The sequence below is a fragment of the Cryptomeria japonica genome, unplaced genomic scaffold, assembly GCF_030272615.1.
Source record: "Cryptomeria japonica unplaced genomic scaffold, Sugi_1.0 HiC_scaffold_1277, whole genome shotgun sequence".
NCBI lineage: Eukaryota > Viridiplantae > Streptophyta > Pinopsida > Cupressales > Cupressaceae > Cryptomeria > Cryptomeria japonica.
In genome coordinates this window covers 1-15,000 of record NW_026729804.1, presented here as the reverse complement: position 1 = coordinate 15,000, position 15,000 = coordinate 1, and the positions used below count along the sequence as shown (strand labels likewise).

Genomic DNA, 15,000 nt, shown 5'->3' with positions numbered 1-15,000 from the left:
TTTGCCCAAGCGTCCAGTGGGGTTTCTGGTGCGCTCCGAAGTGGGGTTATTGGAGCGCATCAAAGGTGCGCAATGCTGGTGCGAACCCGGGAGCGCTCCGATGTGTGCTCCAAGGTGCGGCGTGCACGAAGTCCGAGCCCGGTTTGCCCCGGGTGCGCACCTCGCGTGCACCTTCGCCGGGGTGAGCACCTTGGTGTGCAGACCTTGGTTGGGTTGCGCGCCCTGGTGCGCACCAAGGAGCGCTCTGAAGTGTGCTCCAAGGTGCGGCGTGCACGAAGTCGGAGCCCGGTTTGCCCCGGGTGTGCACCTCGGGTGCGCACCTCGCGTGCACCTTCGCTGCGGTGGGCACCTTGGCTGGGTTGCGCGCCTTGGTGGGCACCATGCAGTGCACGAAGTCGGAGCCCGGATTGCCCCGGGCGCGCACCTCCGCCAGGGTGGGCACCTTGGTGCGCACAACTTGCCTGGGCTGCGCACCAGGAAGGGCTCAAGATGGCACCCGCGTTCCGTTTTTTTCACTATCTTTCAGAACGGAAATTTTAAAATCTCGTTTTTTTTTGCCTTTTCTGGAAATTAGTGAAGGCAGCGCATCAAAGGTGCGCAACGCTGGTGCGAACCTGGGAGCGCTCCGATGTGTGCTCCAAGGTGCGGCGTGCACGAAGTCGGACCCCGGTTTGCCCCGGGTGCGCACCTCGCGTGCACCTTGGTGCGCACACCTTGGCTGGGTTGCGCGCCCTGGTGGGCACCATGGTGCGCACCAAGGAGCGCTCCGAAGTGTGCTCCAAGGTGCGGCGTGCACGAAGTCGGAGCCCGGTTTGCCCCGGGTGCGCACCTCGCGTGCACCTTCGCCGCGGTGGGCACCATGGCGTGCACGAAGTCGGAGCCCGGTTTGCCCCGGGTGCGCACCTCGCGTGCACCTTCGCCGGGGTGGGCACCTTGGTGTGCAGACCTTGGCTGGGTTGCGCGCCCTGGTGGGCACCATGGTGCGCACCAAGGAGCGCTCCGAAGTGTGCTCCAAGGTGCGGCCTGCACGAAGTCGGAGCCCGGTTTGCCCCGGGTGTGCACCTCGGGTGGGCACCTTGGTGCGCATGCCTTGCCTGGGCTGCGCACCAGGGCGGGCTCAAGATGGCACCCGCGTTCCTTTTTTTTCACTATCTTTCAAAACGGAAATTTTAAAATCTCATTTTTTTTTGCCTTTTTCTGGAAATTAGTGAAGGCAGCGCATCAAAGGTGCGCACCTCGCTGCCCACCACGGTGCGCAACGCCGGTGGGCACCCGGGAGTGCTTCGAAGTGTGCTCCAAGGTGCTGCGTGCACGTTGTCGGAGCCCGGTTTGCCCCGGGTGCGCACCTCGCGTGCACCTTCGTCGGGGTGGGCACCTTGGCTGGGTTTGCCCCGGCTGCGCTCCGAAGCGGGGTTATTGGAGCGCCGCCTCTTTTTTTGTCGGAGCGTTTGGTGGGGTTTCTCGCATTGGCTCTTCCGAGGCCCGGTTGCCACCCTGGCGCGCACGAAGTCGGAAGTAGGGTTAATTGCCCGGGTGCGCACCTTTGCCAGGGTGGGCACCTTACCTGGGCTGCGCACCAGGGCGGGCTCAAGATGGCACGCGCGTTCCGTTTTTTTCACTATCTTTCAAAACGGAAATTTTAAAATCTCCTTTTTTTTTTGCCTTTTCTGGAAATTAGTGAAGGCAGCGCATCAAAGGTGCGCACCTCGCTGCCCACCTTGGTGTGCTCTGAGGTGCGCACCCGGGAGCGCTACGAAGTGTGCTCCAAGGTGCGGCGTGCACGTTGTCGGAGCCCGGTTTGCCCCGGGTGCGCACCTCGCCTGCACCTTGGCCGGGGTGGGCACCTTGGCTGGGTTTGCCCAGGGTGCGCTCCGAAGCGGGGTTACTGGAGCGCCCCCTCTTTTTTTGTCAGAGCGTTTGGTGGGGTTTCTCGCATTGGCTCTTCCCAGGCCCGGTTGTTGGGTGCGCTCCCACCCTGGCGCGCGCGAAGTTGGAAGTTGGGTTAATTGCCCGGGCGCGCACCTTCGCCAGGGTGGGCACCTTGGTGCGCACACCTTGGCTGGGCTGCGCACCAGGGCGGGCTCAAGATGGCACCAGCATTCCCTTTTTCTCACTATCTTTCAAAACGGAAATTTTAAAATCTCGTTTTTTTTTTGCCTTTTATGGAAATTAGTGAAGGCATCGCATCAAAGGTGCGCACCTCGCTGCCCACCTTGGTGTGCTCCGAGGTGCCCACCACGGTGCGCAACGCCGGTGCGAACCCGGGAGCGCCCCGATGTGTGCTCCAAGGTGCGGCGTGCACGAAGTCGGACCCCGGTTTGCCCCGGGTGCGCACCTCGCGTGCACCTTGGTGCGCACACCTTGGCTGGGTTGCGCGGCCTGGTGGGCACCATGGTGCGCACCAAGGAGCGCTCCGAAGTGTGCTCCAAGGTGCGGCGTGCACGAAGTCGGAGCCCGGTTTGCCCCGGGTACGCACCTCGCGTGCACCTTCGCCGGGGTGGGCACCTCGGCTGGGTTGCGCGCCCTGGTGCGCACCAAGGAGCGCTCCGAAGTGTGCTCCAAGGTGCGGCGTGCACGAAGTCGGAGCCCGGTTTGCCCCGGGTGCGCACCTTCGCCGCGGTGCGCACCATGGCGTGCACGAAGTCGGAGCCCGGTTTGCCCCGGGTGCGCACCTCGCGTGCACCTTCGGCGGGGTTGCGCGCCCTGGTGGGCACCATGGTGCGCACCAAGGAGCGCTCCGAAGTGTGCTCCAAGGTGCGGCGTGCACGAAGTCGGAGCCCGGTTTGCCCCGGGTGCGCACCTCGCGTGCACCTTCGGCGGGGTTGCGCGCCCTGGTGGGCACCATGGTGCGCACCAAGGAGCGCTCCGAAGTGTGCTCCAAGGTGCGGCGTGCACGAAGTCGGAGCCCGGTTTGCCCCGGGTGCGCACCTCGCGTGCACCTTCGCCGCGGTGGGCACCATGGCGTGCACGAAGTCGGAGCCCGGTTTGCCCCGGGTGCGCACCTCGCGTGCACCTTCGCCGGGGTGGGCACCTCGGCTGGGTTGCGCGCCCTGGTGCGCACCAAGGAGCGCTCCGAAGTGTGCTCCAAGGTGCGGCGTGCACGAAGTCGGAGCCCGGTTTGCCCCGGGTGCGCACCTCGCGTGCACCTTCGCCAGGGTGGGCACCTCGGTGCGCACACCTTCTCAATGTTTTCTTGCCTTTTCTGGAAATTGGTGAAGGCAGCGCATCAAAGGTGCGCACCTCGGTGTGCTCCGAGGTGCGAACCCGAGAGCGCTCCGAGGTGCCCACGAAGTCGAAAGTCGGGTTAATTGCATTGTTTTCCCCGGGTGCGCTCCGAGGTGCGCAACATCGGCGCGCACCAAGGAGGGCTCCGAAGTGTGCTCCAAGGTGCGCACGATGGCGTGCACCTCTGGTGCGCACGATTCGGAGCTCGGTTTGACCGGGGTGCGCACACCTTGGCTGGGTTGCGCACCTTTTGTGCGCTCCAAGGTGCGCACGAAGTCGGAGCTCGGTTTGCCCCGGGTGCGCACCTTCGCCAGGGTGCGCACCTTGATGCGCACGCCTTGGCTGGGCTGCGCACCTTGGTGGGCGCCATGGTGCGCACCTTTCGTGCGCTCCAAGGTGCGCACGAAGTCGGAGCTCGGTTTGCCCCGGGTGCGCACCTTGGTGGGCGCCATGGTGCACTCCGAGGTGCCCAAGATTGGTGCGCACCAAGGAGCGCTCCGAAGTGCGCTCCAAGGTGCGCGCGAAGTCGAAAGTTGGGTTAATTGTCCGGTTTGCCTCGGGTGCGCACCTTGCGTGCACCTTCGCCAGGGTGGGCGCCTTGGTGCGCACACCTTGGCTGGGCTGCGCACACCTTGGCACCCGCGTTTCCTTCATTTTAAATTTTTTTTTTTTACAATCTCTCAAGTGGGAAATTCTATAATCTCAACTTTTTTTGCCTTTTCAGGAAACTTTTGAATGGAGCGCATCATTGGTGCGCTCCGAAGTGTGCTCCAAAGCTCTCTCCAGCTGCGTGCACCTGCCCCGGCCGCGCACCCGGCCCCGCCCAGCTTCGCTCACCTGTCCCGGGCGTCTGGTGCGGAACCTTAGAGTAAGAAACATCACCGTGCACCTTGGCCAACGTGCGCGACTCGACCGAGCGCGCACTGGCCGAGGTGCACACCGATTTCACCTGGGTGCGCGCGCAGCACCTCGGGCGCACCGGGGTGCGCGCACAACGCCCGGGTTGCACCGTGGCCTGTGTGCTCGGGGCGCCTCGGGTGCGCGCTCGGTGTCGCCCCCGCGCGCGCGGTAGTGCGGGCAGCGCACCCCGGCCCGGCCCGGCCCCGACGAGAACGCAAACGGGCAAAAGGTTTATTCAAATAGCATTGCGACGCCCGGCGAAAAACTAAAAAAGGGTGCAACACCGGGACTTCCCGGGAGGTCACCCATCCCAGTACTACTCCGGCCCAAGCGCGCTTAACTGCGGAGTTCTGATGGGATCCGGTGCACTAACGCTGGTATGATCGCACCCGTTATGAGCTTGTCGCAGTGTGTACTTAGCAAACCGCGACCCACGTGCGAATCCACCCCGGCCACCCACCCCCGTCGAGGTGCACACCCTCCCTCGCGAAGTGCGCCCCGTTCGCCAAGTGTGAGCCCTGCCCGGGTGCGCGCACCTTGCTAGGGCGTCGGGTGTGCACCCGGCCCGGCCTACGTGCGTGCACCTGGAGGGGGCGTCGTGTGCGTGCAGTGTCCCGTCTGCAACGCGGTGCCCACACACCACCTCGGGCGCAATGACCTGCGCTCACATGTGGGCCGAGTGCACCTTGGTGCATGTTCGGGGCGCCTCGGGTGCACGCTCGATCTTGCCCCGGTGCACCAAGGCGCTCGGTTTGCCCCGGGTGCGCACTTGGTGCAAGGTGGGCACCCAAAATAGGGATCAAGCACCAAAACACAAGTTTCGGGATGCAAAATGGGACCCAAGGACCACAAATGCGTTCCAAGACCCATGATGGGTCCACGAGAACAAAAATGTGTTCCGAGACTTAATAAACAAATATTGGGTTTTAGGAGAAGAAACATGCTCTGATGCCCAAAACGAGAATCGACCCCGAAAAGGCCACAGGCCAAAAGTGGGATGCGAGACAAAAAAAAATGGGACCCGAGGACCAAAATTGGGTTCCCAGGTCGAAGACAGGGCAACCGGACAAGAAACGACCTCTAAGGCTCGAAATGAGTCCCGACGACTAAAACTTGACAAGAAGCACCCATCAGGCACCCAACTCGACACCCATGGGATGCCGACCCACCCGGGCTTCCACCTAGCACACCTTGGCACCCACCCACCCTCGCACCCAACCTCGCACCCAACTTAGCACCTTTGAACCCACATTGGCACTCACCCTGACCCTGGCACCTTGGAACCCACATTGGCACTCACCTTGACCCTGGCACCCACCTTTGCACTCACCTTGGGACCCACCCTGGCTCCCACCTCGGCACCCACCCAGACACCCACCTTGGTTCCTTGGCACCCACCTTGGATCCTTGGCACCCACCCCGACACCCACCTTGGCACGCAACTTGGCTACTTGCCACCCACCTTGGCTCCTTGACGCCCACCCCGACAACCACCCCGTGACCTACCCTGGCTAGGGTTGGTGCACACCCACCCTGGTGCCCACCTTGGCACCCACCCTATGACCCACCTTGGCACGCACCTTAGTACCCACCCCGTTACCCACCCTAGGACCCACCCCGTGACCCACCTTGGCCAGGGTGGGTGCACCCACCCTGGTGCCCACCTTGGCACCCACCCATCCTAGCACCCAGCCTGTGACCGGGCTTGGAACCCAACCTTGCACCCGCACCCGTCTTGGCCAGTGTGGGTGCGCACCCATCCTGGCACCCACGTTGTGACACACCCTTTAACCCACGCACCCTAGCACCCACGTTGGCACCCACCTTGGAACCCAACCTAGCAACTTGGCACCCACCCCGTGACCCACCTTGGCATCCACCATAGCAGTCGCCGACTTGGCACCCACCTCGGCACCCACCTTGACACTTGTGGACCCACCTTGCCACTCACCCTAGCATCGACCCATCCTAGCACCCACCCTGGCACCTTTGCACCCTAGCACTCACCCATCCTAGCACCTAACCTGTGACCCACCTTGACACTCACCCTCGCACCCACCTTGGAACCCAACCTAGCACCCACCCACCCTGACACCAACCCTAGCACCTACCCACCCTTGCACCCACCCTGTGACCCATCTTGGCACCCACCCATCCTACCACTCAACCTATCACCCACCTTCTCACCCACCTTGGCATCCACCTTAGCACCCACCCACACTGGCACCTTGGCACCCACCTCGGGCAAGGTGGGTGCACACCCACCCTGGCACCCAATTTAGAACCCACCGAGCATGTTACCCACCTTGGCACCCACATTGCAGCCCACCCTAGTACCCACCCTATGACCCACATTGGCATCCACACCCTAGCACCCAGGCACCTCGACACCCGCCTTGACACCCACCCTAGCACTGAACCTGTGACCCACCTTGGAACTCACCCTAGAACCCACCCACCCTGTGAACCACCTTGGCATCCACCTTAGCACCCACCCACCTTGGCACCCACTCTAGCACTCACCCATCCTAACACCCAACTTGTTACCCACCTTGGCACCCGCCCTCGCGTCCACCTTGAAACCCACCCTAGCACCCACCCACGCAGGAGCCCACCTTGGCACCCAACCTAACACCCACGCATCCTGGCACCCAACTTGTGACCCACCTTGGAACCCACCCTAGTACCCACCTTTGAACCCACTATATCACCAACCCACCTTGGCACCCACCCTATGACCCTCTTTGGAATCCACCCTAGCACGCACCCACCCTGGCACCCACCATGGAGCGCACCCTAGCACCCACCCACCTCGGCACGCACCTCAACACCCACCTTGGTGTGCGCACTGCGCCAACCTCTCAAAGACCCTATGTGGTGCGCTCCAAAGTGTACACCTTTGGTGCGCTCCAAGGTGCGCACCTTTGGTGCACACCGAGGTGCACACCAAAGTGTGCACCGAGGTGAGCACCAAAGTGCACTCCAGGGTGCACACCAAGGCGTGCACCTTTGGTGCGGTCAATGCAAACGAATTCGGAAGTTGGGGTCGATGTCCTAATCGCTGCTGCAGACTACACGTATGAGAATCGGACAAATAGCTTTATATAGGGGAGGTGTTGCGTTTGATGGGTCGACTCCCCTGGTTGTGTGCACTGCACCAACTTCAAAGACCCTGTCTTGTTTAAGAAGTCAAAAGTTGGGGTGGATGTCCTAATCATTGCTGCAGTCTACGCATGTATGAGAATCAGACAAATAGCTTATATAGGGGAGGTGTTGCATTCGGTGGGTTGACTCCCCTGGTTGTGCGCACTGCGCCAACCTCAAAGACCCCGCATAGCAGAAGAAGTCGGAAGTCGGATTTTGGTGAGCACCAAGGCGTGCACCTTTGGTGCGGTCAACGCAGACGAATTCAGAAGTTGGGGTGGATGTCCTAATCGTTGTTGCAGGCTACACATGTATGAGAATCAGACAAATAGCTTATATAGGGGAGGTGTTGGGTTTGATGGGTCAACTCCCTTGGTTGTGCGCATTACGCCAACCTCAAAGACCTTGTTTTCGTTAAGAAGTCAAAAGTTGGGGTCAATGTCCTAATGGCTCCTGCAGGCTACACATGTATGAGAATCGGACAAATAGCTTATATAGGGGAGGTGTTGGGTTTGATGGGTCGACTCCCCTGGTTGTGCGCATTACGTCAACCTCAAAGACCTTGTTTTCGTTAAGAAGTCAAAAGTTGGGGTCGATGTCCTAATTGCTCCTGTAGACTACACATGTATGAGAATCAGACAAATAGCTTATATAGGGGAGGTGTTGGGTTTGATGGGTTGACTCCCCTAGTTGTTCGCATTACACCAACCTCAAAGACCTTGTTTTCGTTTAGAAGCCGAAAGTTGGGGTCGATGTCCTAATTGCTCCTGCAGGCTACGCATGTATGAGAATCAGACAAATAGCTTATATAGGGGAGGTGTTGGGTTTGATGGGTCGACTCCCCTGGTTGTGCGCATTGCGCCAACCTCAAAGACCCTGCATTGCGGATGAAGTCGAAAGTCAGAGTTTGGTGTGCTACAAGGTGTGGTCGAAGGTGCTCACCTAGGTGTGCACCTTTGGAGCACAGGAAAAGTGCCCTCCAAAAGTGCGCACCTTTGGAGTGCACAAAAGTGCCCTCCAAAAGTGCGCACCTTTGGAGCGCAGAAAAGTGCCCTCCAAAAAGTGCCCTCCAAAAGTGCGCACCTTTGGAGCGCAGAAAAGTGCCCTCCAAAAGTGCGCACCTTTGGAGCGCAGAAAAGTGCCCTCCAAAAAGTGCCCTCCAAAAGTGCGCACCTTTGGAGCGCAGAAAAGTGCCCTCCAAAAGTGCGCACCTTTGGAGCGCAGAAAAGTGCCCTCCAAAAAGTGCCCTCCAAAAGTGCGCACCTTTGGAGCGCAGAAAAGTGCCCTCCAAAAAGTGCCCTCCAAAAGTGCGCACCTTTGGAGCGCAGAAAAGTGCCCTCCAAAAAGTGCCCTCCAAAAGTGCGCACCTTTGGAGCGCAGAAAAGTGCCCTCCAAAAAGTGCCCTCCAAAAGTGCGCACCTTTGGAGCGCAGAAAAGTGCCCTCCAAAAAGTGCCCTCCAAAAGTGCGCACCTTTGGAGCGCAGAAAAGTGCCCTCCAAAAGTGCGCACCTTTGGAGCGCACAAAAGTGCCCTCCAAAAGTGCGCACTTTTGGTGCGCACCAAGGCGCTGGTTCGGTCGTTGCAGGCGAGTTCGGAAGTTGGGGTCGATGTCCTGAGCGGAGGTGCAAACTACACAGGTGTCGGAATCGGACAAATAGCTTATATAGGGGAGGTGTATGCTTCGATGGGTCGACTCCCCAGGTTGAGCGCACCGCGCCAACCTCAAAGACCCTACGGTATGGATGAAGTCGGAAGTTGGGTCCGATGACCAATTCGATTAGTAGGTATGCTCATGAGGTCGGAATTTGGGTCCGATGACCTGCCATGTGCAGGAAGGCGAATGTTGACACTGTGCGTTGCAAGGTGCACACCAAGGCGCTGGTGCGGTCTTTTTAGTCGAGTTCGGAAGTTGGGGTCGATGTCCTGATCGGAGGTGCAAGCTACACAGGTGTGGGAATCGGACAAATAGCTTATATAGGGGAGGTGTATGCTTCGTTGGGTCGACTCCCCGGGTTGAGCGCACCGCGCCAACCTCAAAGACCCTACGGTATGGATGAAGTCGGAAGTTGGGTCCGATGACCGATTCGATATGTAGGCATACTCGCGAGGTCGGAATTTGGGTCCGATGACCTGCCACGTGCAGGAAGGCGAATGTTGGCACTGTGCGTTGCAAGGTGCGCACCAAGGCGCTGGTTCGGTCGTTGGAGGCGAGTTCGGAAGTTGGGGTCGATGTCTTGATCGGAGGTGCAAACTACACAGGTGTGGGAATCGGACAAATAGCTTATATAGGGGAGGTGTATGCTTCGTTGGGTCGACTCCCCGGGTTGAGCGCACCGCGCCAACCTCAAAGACCCTACGGTATGGATGAAGTCGGAAGTTGGGTCCGATGACCGATTCGATATGTAGGCATACTCGCGAGGTCGGAATTTGGGTCCGATGACCTGCCATGTGCAGGAAGGCGAATGTTGGGACTGTGCGTCGCAAGGTGCGCACCAAGGCGCTGGTGCCGTCGTTGCAGTCGAGTTCGGAAGTTGGGGTCGATGTCCTGGTCAGAGGTGCAAACTACACAGGTGTGGGAATCGGACAAATAGCTTATATAGGGGAGGTGTATGCTTCGATGGGTCGACTCCCTGGGTTGAGCGCACCGCGCCAACCTCAAAGACCCTACAGTATGGATGAAGTCGGAAGTTGGGTCCGATGACCGATTCGATACGTAGGCATATTGGCGAGGTCTGAATTTGTGTCCGATGACCTGCCATGCGCAGGAAGGCGGAATTTGGGTCCGATGACCGAGTTGATGGCGTGCCATGCGCAGAAAGGCGGAATTTGGGTCCGATGACCGAGTTGATGTTGATGGCCCGCCATGCACAGGAAGGCGGAATTTGGGTCCGATGACCGATTTGAAGGCGTGCCATACGCAAAAAGGCGGAGTTTGGGTCCGATGACCGAGTTGATATTGATGGCCCGCCATGCGCAGGAAGGCGGAATTTGGGTCCGATGACCTGACATACGCATGGAGTCCGACTCGGGGGCCGATGTTCGATTCGATGACTTGCATTGTGGGTAAAGTCGGAAGTTGTGGTCTTTGACCCGATTCGATGACCAGACTTCGGCTGCTTGAGAATCGGACAAATAACTTATATAGGGGAGGTAGTGTTCTCGAGCATCCTCCCCCCGTGCCCGTTTATGTCGATTGATGCTGGTGCTCGACTGGTTGGAGCGCTCGGATGCAAAAATCTTGCACCAGGATTTATCGATTGTGATGGACACGGCAAGTCTCCTGATTGCTATGCAGGAGCTCATCGTGAATCTCTATGCGGCCTTGGTATGGACTCGACCTGCGGAATGGTTCGGCAATGGTAGTCGCTCCAACACGTCCTTGCAATGGCCACAGAGGTGATTCGACTAGAGCTCCAGTCTAGCTTTTGGGTTGCTTGGCGGACTGGTATAGCCGCGATCGAGTTCCGGCCATGAACGTTTTAGATAGCTCTTGGGCTTTCTGGGACGGAAGTCGGAAGTTTGGGCTGTTGTCCGATTTGATGACCATTCTTCGGATGTGTGAGAATCGGACAAATAACTTATATAGGGGACTGTGTTGTCTCACGCAGCCCCCTCCGTGCCCCTCTATCTCGACCGATGTTGGTGCTTGAAAGGGTTGGGATCGCTCGGATTTATAAACGTGCACCACCATTTGTCGAGTGTGAGGGACGCGGCAGGTCTCCTAAATGCTATGCGGGCGCTCTCTGAGAATCTCTATCCGGCCTCGACACAGACTAGTCTTGCTGAATGGTTTGGCACTGGTAGTCGATCCAACACGTCGTTGTTGTGGCCGCCTAGGCGATTCGATTCGAGCCCCCGTCTAGCTTTTGGGTTGCTTGGCGGATTTTGCCCTATCCGCAAGTGAGCTCGGTCCCTAAACGTTCGAGAAACCCGATTGCTATGCGCCGACTCTCTTTCTTGCGAGCCTCCATCTAGCTTTTGGGTCTCTACGGAACGGAAGTCGGAATCTGGGACCGTTGTTTGATTCGACGAGGCAGACTACGGTTGTGCGAGAATCGGACAAATAACTTATATAGGGGAGGTGTTGACTGGAGCATTCTCCCCCGTGCCCCTCTAACTCGACCAATGCTGGCGCTCGAACGGTGGTAGCGCTCGGATTTTCATTGAGCGCCAGCATTGGTCGATTTAGAGGGGCATGCGAGATTCCCGAATGCTATGCGAGGGCTCTAACGGAAATGTCTATTGGTTTCGGTATGGATGCAATTGCGAGTGGTTCGGCAAAGGTAGTCGTTCCGATGCGTCCATGTCGTGGCCAAATCGATAATTCGATTTGAGCCCTCGTATAGCATTTGGGTCTCTCGATGTGATTCCGCATTCCAGTCCCTTTGGGCACTGCTTGAGCCGCATCCCAGGGGGTTCCCTTCCCAATAATCTGCCTCGCAACCCGATTGCTATGCGGTGAGGCTCCTCGGCCGCCTCGGAACTATCTGTGTATCAGACGCATCGCGGGATAAGGGGTTGGCAACGGTAGTCGCCCCAAGCGCGTCCGATGCTTGGACCATTCCGAGGCGGCCCTGAAGCCTCTTCCGTCTAGCCGTTGGGTCCTTCTCGCCGCATCCCTCGCCTCGCACCCCGATTGCTATGCGGTGAGGCTCCTCGGCCGCCTCGGAACTATCTGTGTATCGGACGCGTCGCGGGATAAGGGGTTGTCACTGGTAGTCGCCCCAAGCGCGTCCGATGCTTGGACCATTCCGAGGCGGCCCTGAAGCCTCTTCCGTCTAGCCGTTGGGTCCTTCTCGCCGCATCCCTCGCCTCGCACCCCGATTGCTATGCGGTGAGGCTCCTCGGCCGCCTCGGAACTATCTGTGTATCGGACGCGTCGCGGGATAAGGGGTTGTCATTGGTAGTCGCCCCAAGCGCGTCCGATGCTTGGACCATTCCGAGGCGGCCCTGAAGCCTCTTCCGTCTAGCCGTTGGGTCCTTCTCGCCGCATCCCTCGCCTCGCACCCCGATTGCTATGCGGTGAGGCTCCTCGGCCGCCTCGGAACTATCTGTGTATCGGACGCGTCGCGGGATAAGGGGTTGTCACTGGTAGTCGCCCCAAGCGCGTCCGATGCTTGGACCATTCCGAGGCGGCCCTGAAGCCTCTTCCGTCTAGCCGTTGGGTCCTTCTCGCCGCATCCCTCGCCTCGCACCCCGATTGCTATGCGGTGAGGCTCCTCGGCCGCCTCGGAACTATCTGTGTATCGGACGCGTCGCGGGATAAGGGGTTGTCACTGGTAGTCGCCCCAAGCGCGTTCGATGCTTGGACCATTCCGAGGCGGCCCTGAAGCCTCTTCCGTCTAGCCGTTGGGTCCTTCTCGCCGCATCCCTCGCCTCGCACCCCGATTGCTATGCGGTGAGGCTCCTCGGCCGCCTTGGAACTATCTGTGTATCGGACGCGTCGCGGGATAAGGGGTTGTCACTGGTAGTCGCCCCAAGCGCGTCCGATGCTTAGACCATTCCGAGGCGGACCCGAAGCCTCTTCCGTCTAGCCGTTGGGTCCTTCTCGCCGCATCCTTCGCCTCGCACCCCGATTGCTATGCGGTGAGGCTCCTCGGCCGCCTCGGAACTATCTGTGTATCGGACGCGTCGCGGGATAAGGGGTTGTCACTGGTAGTCGCCCCAAGCGCGTCCGATGCTTGGACCATTCCGAGGCGGACCCGAAGCCTCTTCCGTCTAGCCGTTGGGTCCTTCTCGCCGCATCCCTCGCCTCGCACCCCGATTGCTATGCGGTGAGGCTCCTCGGCCGCCTTGGAACTATCTGTGTATCGGACGCGTCGCGGGATAAGGGGTTGTCACTGGTAGTCGCCCCAAGCGCGTCCGATGCTTGGACCATTCCGAGGCGGACCCGAAGCCTCTTCCGTCTAGCCGTTGGGTCCTTCTCGCCGCATCCCTCGCCTCGCACCCCGATTGCTATGCGGTGAGGCTCCTCGGCCGCCTTGGAACTATCTGTGTATCGGACGCGTCGCGGGATAAGGGGTTGTCACTGGTAGTCGCCCCAAGCGCGTCCGATGCTTGGACCATTCCGAGGCGGACCCGAAGCCTCTTCCGTCTAGCCGTTGGGTCCTTCTCGCCGCATCCCTCGCCTCGCACCCCGATTGCTATGCGGTGAGGCTCCTCGGCCGCCTTGGAACTATCTGTGTATCGGACGCGTCGCGGGATAAGGGGTTGTCACTGGTAGTCGCCCCAAGCGCGTCCGATGCTTGGACCATTCCGAGGCGGCCCCGAAGCCTCTTCCGTGTAGCCGTTGGGTCCTTCTCGCCGCATCCCTCGCCTCGCACCCCGATTGCTATGCGGTGAGGCTCCTCGGCCGCCTTGGAACTATCTGTGTATCGGACGCGTCGCGGGATAAGGGGTTGTCACTGGTAGTCGCCCCAAGCGCGTCCGATGCTTGGACCATTCCGAGGCGGCCCCGAAGCCTCTTCCGTGTAGCCGTTGGGTCCTTCTCGCCGCATCCCTCGCCTCGCACCCCGATTGCTATGCGGTGAGGCTCCTCGGCCGCCTTGGAACTATCTGTGTATCGGACGCGTCGCGGGATAAGGGGTTGTCACTGGTAGTCGCCCCAAGCGCGTCCGATGCTTGGACCATTCCGAGGCGGACCTGAAGCCTCTTCCCTCTAGCCGTTGGGGCTTTCTCGCCGCATCCCTCGCCTCGCACCCTGATTGCTATGCTGTGAGGCTCCTCGGCCGCCTTGGAACTATCTGTGTATCGGACGCATCGCGGGATAAGGGGTTGGCAGTGGTAGTCGCCCCAAGCGCATCCGATGCTTGGACCATTCCGAGGCGGCCCTGCAGCCTCTTCCGTCTAGCCGTTGGGGCCATCTCGCCGCATCCCCCACCTCGCACCACGATTGCTATGCGGTGAGGCTCCTTGGCCGCCTCGGAACTATCTGTGTATCGGACGCATCGCGGGATAAGGGGTTGTCACTGGTAGTCGCCCCAAGCGCGTCCGATGCTTGGACTATTCCGAGGCGGCCCTGCAGCCTCTTCCGTCTAGCCGTTGGGGCCATCTCGCTGCATCCCCCACCTCCTCGGCCGCCTCGGAACTATCTGTGTATCGAACGCATCGCGGGATAAGGGGTTGGCAGTGGTAGTCGCCCCAAGCGCGTCCGATGCTTGGACTATTCCGAGGCAGCCCTGCAGCCTCTTCCGTCTAGCCTTTGGGGCCATCTCGCCGCATCCCTCGCCTCGCACCCCGATTGCTATGCGGTGAGGCTCCTCGGCCGCCTGGGAACTATCTTCGTATCGGACGCATCGCGGGATAAGGGGTTGTCACTGGTAGTCGCCCCAAGCGCGTCCGATGCTTGGACTATTCCGAGGCGGCCCTGTGGCCTCTTCCGTCTAGCCGTTGGGGCCATCTCGCCGCATCCCCCACCTCGCACCCCGATTGCTATGCGGTGAGGCTCTTCGGCCGCCTTGGAACTATCTTCGTATCGGACGCATTGCGGGATAAGGGGTTGTCACTGGTAGTGGCCCCAAGCGCGTCCGATGCTTGGACTATTCCGAGGCGGCCCTGCAGCCTCTTCCGTCTAGCCGTTGGGGCCATCTCGCCGCATCCCCCACCTCGCACCCCGATTGCTATGCGGTGAGGCTCCTCGGCCGCCTTGGAACTATCTTCGTATCGGACGCATCGCGGGATAAGGGGTTGTCACTGGTAGTCGCCCCAAGCGCGTCCGATGCTTGGACTATT

The 15,000-nt window shown here is 60.0% G+C and overlaps 1 non-coding gene across 1 annotated transcript; it reads right to left on the bottom strand.

Moving 5' to 3' along the window:
* Positions 1-4,397: 4,397 nt before the first annotated feature.
* On the bottom strand, positions 4,398-4,516 carry LOC131873239 (5S ribosomal RNA). Its single transcript, XR_009371234.1, has one exon. It is a non-coding gene; the product is annotated as a 5S ribosomal RNA (ribosomal RNA).
* Positions 4,517-15,000: the final 10,484 nt, after the last annotated feature.